Genomic DNA, 5,699 nt, shown 5'->3' on the forward strand with positions numbered 1-5,699 from the left:
TAATTCAACATGCGAGTATTTACCCTAGAGAACTTCAGTACATGTGCACTTAGACAAAAGTACTCCTAATAGGATTGAATATTTATGGAAACAAAACAAAATGGAGATTAGCAAAATAATCAGTCAATAAATGGTGGTATATTCATACTGTATTGGTATAAGACAACAGTCAACATGAATATATTGTATCCTTAAACAATAAGGATGAATTTCTGCAACATAATGTCTAATAAACTTAAAAGGCAAATCATAAACGGTTTCATGCAATATAATTCCTATTTAGAACCAAGAAAATGAATGTTAAACACAAAATCTATTATTTAATTTACTCTGAGAAGACAGGAAAGGGAATGGAATTCAGGAGGATTACCAAGAAGATTTCAAAGGGAATGAACCATTTTCTTAAACCACGTGTTAGGCAGGATGTGCATTTGAATCATCATTTCTAATACATTACTCATTTTTTACATATATTTTTTAGTTTATTTCATATTTAAAAGATTGTTTTAAAACAATCAATGTCACACACAGCCCACACAGTTGGAACAAAGTAATTTCTACATAATAACTATAACTCACCTCACAGTAAACTTAAATAGATTGGATTATTTCTTTATTTTTACCCATTTTTCTGACAACATAATAGGAACACAAAAATAAAAAACCCCACAAAGTTCCAGCTGTTTCAAATATCAGTCACTTGTTATAATTCTGAGCCCTCAGGATGATAAGCAAGACCAGAGAACTGAAGTGGATATGAGAGGAATGTAGAAAGAGGATTGACACTAGAAATTTAAGATCATTAACAAGGGCCAGTACAGATGTGGCCTAAGTGCTTGTTTCAAAGTTCCCGCTGTTTCAAATATCAGTCACTTGTTATATTTCTGAGCCCTCAGGATGATACGCAAGACCAGAGAACTGACGTGGGTATGAGAGGAATGTAGAAAGAGGATGTGTTTTCTCAGGCATTTGGACAAGTTTTGCTGTTACATAGAGTGTCACTTACATCACTTGATCAACTGCAAGGCTCAGCAAGTCTGATTATTCTTTTTACTAGCTAATCAAGATTAGACTTCCATTAATTAGAAAACTATCTTTGCTTCTAAAAGAAATTTAAACATGACAGAAGTGATTGACACTAGAAATTTAAGATCATTAACAAGGGCCAGTACAGATGTGGCCTAAGTGCTTGTTTTCAAAATAGTATAGACTTGGAGCTGAAAGCTTGTTTGAGATGTTCTACTTCTACCCTCATTTTGCAGGGGTCACACTGAATCAGAATCTGCTGTTGAGGAAGAAAGCGGTTCTGTCAAAGGATCCCACTCCTCTGACTTGTATGATGACTGAGCTTTACCGTAAATCTTCGAAGCACACTGTGACGACTGGCCAAAGACAGGTTCCCCCGCCTTTCATTAAGAGCAGAAAAGTGTTTGGTGTATCTTAAAAGATAAAGGATTCTTTATGAAATTTTAATGTGCTTGCTAGAACCAGAAAACAATGGAAGAGCAATTATTTCCCAGAGAAAAAGTTATTCAATTCAGCAGGAGAGTAAGCAATTACTATTATAAACACAGCATTCTTTAAGGCCCTATAATGCTATTCTACCAAAAGCACTTAGAGCTGAATTCTGAACCACATAAATGTTTCAGAGTGCTTGTTATCATCGTTGAGGTATAAGGTAAAAACTGAAGGATCATAACAGGCAGAAATTAATGAAGATCATTATAGATTTTAGCTTTTAATTTGATGCATGGTTCTTCAGAGACAAAAAAAAATTTATAAGGTATTATATAGGCCCTTTGTCATGATTTATGATTCATGTAATGGTGGCTCTAGTTAAACCTATTGACTTGGTAAGCATTTGGCATCATTGTAGCTTTGCAGTAGCATAAAAAAGTGATTGCTCATGTCTTATGAATGCTGGATTATGTAACAAGTGAATATATTATTAGAACATAATGATGAATTTCAATGTCACTTGAAAATTCAGCTTATAAAACTATAAAGCTGAAAGTTGAAGAGAATATGTTGACTTTCTTGGAGGAATATGAAAAAGCAAATTATTATTATAAAATTTATTATTATTATTGACAGTATTAAGCCTTGTTCTTGCCACAAGTAATACATTTATTAGTATGGTTTAATTTATGACAGCATATCTCAAGTAAATGTATAATTTACTCAGAATCTTATCCAACAACATCTAAGATAGAAGCAGAAAAGGTTTTCCTAGTAGAGACCTATCACATGAAATCATAATACATTTTCCACTCTTCTAAATAACTCCCAGAGTTCTTTAAATAGAAAATTCTTTATTTTTTTTCTTCACAGAAATTAGTCTGAGGTGGGAGTTAAGAATATTAGAATCTTGTCTCAGCTCTGCTACATTATTTGGGATAGTCACTTTGTCTCCATTGGCCTGTTTCAATCTTCTGATTTGTAAATTGGAAAGAATGAATTTATTTTTTCAAAACTGGCTTCCATCAGCATCAGCAATATCTAAGGAATTTTTTTAAAACCCTGATCTTCAGGATTTAATGGGTTAAGATAAGTCCTAGAGATCTGCATTCTTTTTAAAAATTTCCACAGGTAAAGCTGATCCATAAACAGGTTTATAAATAAGCCACAAAATTTCAAAGGTCCTTTTTTTTTTGATTCTGTGATTCAATAAAATATACTTGTTGGTGAAAGTTATAATTCAGAGAACACTCATTTTAGAATTATAAGAGACTTTGATTACAATTGAATTAACCTTAACATTGAATCTATGTTGAAAGAATGTTTTAAAAATCAAGGAATGTTCAGTTCTGATATAGGTCAAGATCATTATTACTATTATGTACTGTAGATACACACATAGGGCCATGCTTATGATATAAAAGTTTTAATCCACATGTGACCTAAAGAGATAAAACCATTTGTTACATAATCTTATAGGGTCAATCTCACTTTATAAAGACCCATTTTATTTTATTGTTACAAAATATATTTTATGACCATTTCCTAAAACATAAGATTTTCAGTGATCTTCTAGGTTATAAATTGGCTTTCATGTGAATGGCCCCCTTGTCCCTCGTGGCTCAGGGTTCAGGCTCTGGAAGAGGGGCCACACACAAATGAGAGAGAGGAGACAAGAAATAATGACTTGGAAATTGGGGGGCCAGGTGAGAGCCCATCCCAAGAGGATGGACTCAGCTTGTACTCAGGCCTTGCCATCCTTTTATTGAGTTTGGAATACACCTATAGCCCTTAGGCAATTTCCAGTAACAGACAGACTATCTTCTCAGTAAGGATTTACATGACTATCTGGTGGGGATGTTGCTTCAGCTACCATTGTCTGGACTAACCAGTGGGTGCATAGCCCTGACTTTTGCCAGGGCTTCAAGGGTCACCAGCCTTCCGGGCTCCTTGTCCACACCTCTCTGCTAGAGAAGACAGTAGGTGGCTTCCCACACTTTCCCATGTCCCTACCCACCCCAAGCCATATGAATTTAGCTGAAAAAATTATCTTTACATGGCTTTTATTGCATATATGTAAATTATTGATTTCAGAGAGGCAGGGAGAGGAAGAGAGAGATAGAAACATCAATGAAGCGAATCATTGATCAGTTGCCCCCTGCACCCACAATCAGGGGCATTTGTCTACCGGGAATGGAACTGTGACCTCCTGGTTCATAGGTCTACACTCAACCACTGAGCCACTGCAAAGAGGCATGTTGCATCTTTAAAATATAACAAATAAGTCTGAGGAATCCTCTGGTATCCTGCTGTTGCTATAGCTGGACAACTTATTCATCAGTCTGCTGAACTGTTTCTTTTTCAGAGACATAGATACCACCCCAAATTTTTATAATATTCTTGTTTAAACTGTTGTGGCTTGCTGAATCAAAGCAACTGAATTTGATTCAAGTTCAATGTCATTTCCTTCATGAATTAACTGATTTTTATGGGCTTGAGATACTGAACAAGCATTGCCTGACCTCATCCAATCCCTGCAGATTTATTTTTCATCCAAGAAATTTCTGATTTCAACAAGAGAACCATTCTCCCGAATAACAATGTTGATGAAGAAGTGAGCATACACAGACCTCATCTTATAAAGAAGCCCAGTGTAACACCCTTGATCATGTTCCGTACGTGACTGCAGATAGTGCAAACCATAGCTGGTTCCTATTTTCCCACCATTTGTAAACCCAGAGCCTCTTCTTTTTATTTCCAAGGAGTTGGAGTCCTACATTGATGTGCTTGAAGTCCCTCCTCAGGGTGCCTCTGGGGCACTTCACTATACTAGTAACTGTGTGTCCCTTCAGAGTGATGGCGACATTTTCAGGAATGTCTACAGTCTGATTGCTGAGGATGGTCTTCATTCTCGAGGTAGATGGGCAAAGCTTATCTTTGTATTTTTAAACTTACTGACTTTCTGTATGGTGTTTTTTTTGACATAATTATATAATATTGGAAATAGTTTGGGAGTAATTTGAGAATAATAAGCCCCCTCACTGAGGATATTAATGATAACTAGGCCACTGAACCAACTAGTTTCTATTGAGACTAGTTGCATTATCAAGTAAAACTTTCTTATTCACAATGCCCAGAAATATCTGTTGAATTCTCCTAAAAGCAATGTTGTATCATTCACATACATTTTATAGGAAAATTAAAATTTAATTTTCACATCATCCAGTGTCATGCCTGCCAACCCTGGCCCTGATAGAATTTTTAGATGTGGGTCATGCATCCATAGTAACTGGGAGTCCACATGAGAGTCCTGCCAGAGGCTGACATCTGCACAAAGACCAGTGGAAACATCTGAGCTCCATTGTTCTTGGTTCCTTTATCCACATGGCCGCAGAGCAGTGCAATAGCTGTGTTGGAAGCCAACTTCATATAAAATGTTGGCCTAAGAGAGCCACCTTTAAAGTTCTTAAAAGTAAAGAAGCAGCAAGATTTAATAAAGCCAATAAGTCTTTGCTTTTGTTAATTTTCCTTGCCAATTGTCTCATTTTTTCTCCCTAAAGTTTTCATTATGTTTTATAATATTTAGTTAAAATTTTTATTTATACTTAATAACTCTCTGAATATTGTATAATTGAGAGTGGGTATTGTCTGGGACTACAGTTTACCTGAGAAGTGGCATCTCTAGGACCTAACATGTTGGTGGTGGCAGTGGTGACTGGGAAAGACCCTGAAAGTGTGTGTGTGTGGGGTGGGAGGAGGGCGTGAAACTGAAGAATAAGTGTCATACCTGGATGCTTTTTCTGAAGATTCCAATGTGGTGCAAAATTTTGGGAATTCTGTGTTTTTCTTTGTTTTAACAAGAAACAATTATTTAAGCAACAGTTATTTTAAGACAGGAGAAAAACTACCAGAGAGTTATAAAAGAAGAATTAAAAGTAAAAAAAAAGAAAAAGAAAAAAGAAAGAAAGAAAGAAGGGGAGACAGAAAAGGAGACATAATTATATAGCTGACTTGAATTTTAGAAGGATCTCCCTAGGTGGGGGTAGGTGGGTGGGAAGAGATTAACCAAAAAATTTATATACATATATGCATGACCCTTGGACACAGACAATGGTGTGGTGAAGGCCTGGGGCAATGGTCAGGTGCAGGTTAGAAGGAGTCAATAGAAGGAAAAAAGGGGACATTTGTAATACTTTCACCAATAAATACAAATTTTTTTTTAAAAAATCACCCTAGAGGCA

At 35.8% G+C, this 5,699-nt stretch overlaps 1 pseudogene; it reads right to left on the reverse strand.

Moving 5' to 3' along the window:
• Window positions 1-3,788: 3,788 nt before the first annotated feature.
• LOC139017003 (large ribosomal subunit protein uL6 pseudogene) lies at window positions 3,789-4,367 on the reverse strand (annotated as a pseudogene).
• Between the last annotated feature and the right edge of the window lie 1,332 nt (window positions 4,368-5,699).

This window comes from Myotis yumanensis, unplaced genomic scaffold (genome assembly GCF_028538775.1).
Source record: "Myotis yumanensis isolate MYYU_CA2020_CCGP unplaced genomic scaffold, mMyoYum1.0.hap1 SCAF_9, whole genome shotgun sequence".
In the NCBI taxonomy this organism is placed as follows: Eukaryota; Metazoa; Chordata; class Mammalia; order Chiroptera; family Vespertilionidae; genus Myotis; species Myotis yumanensis.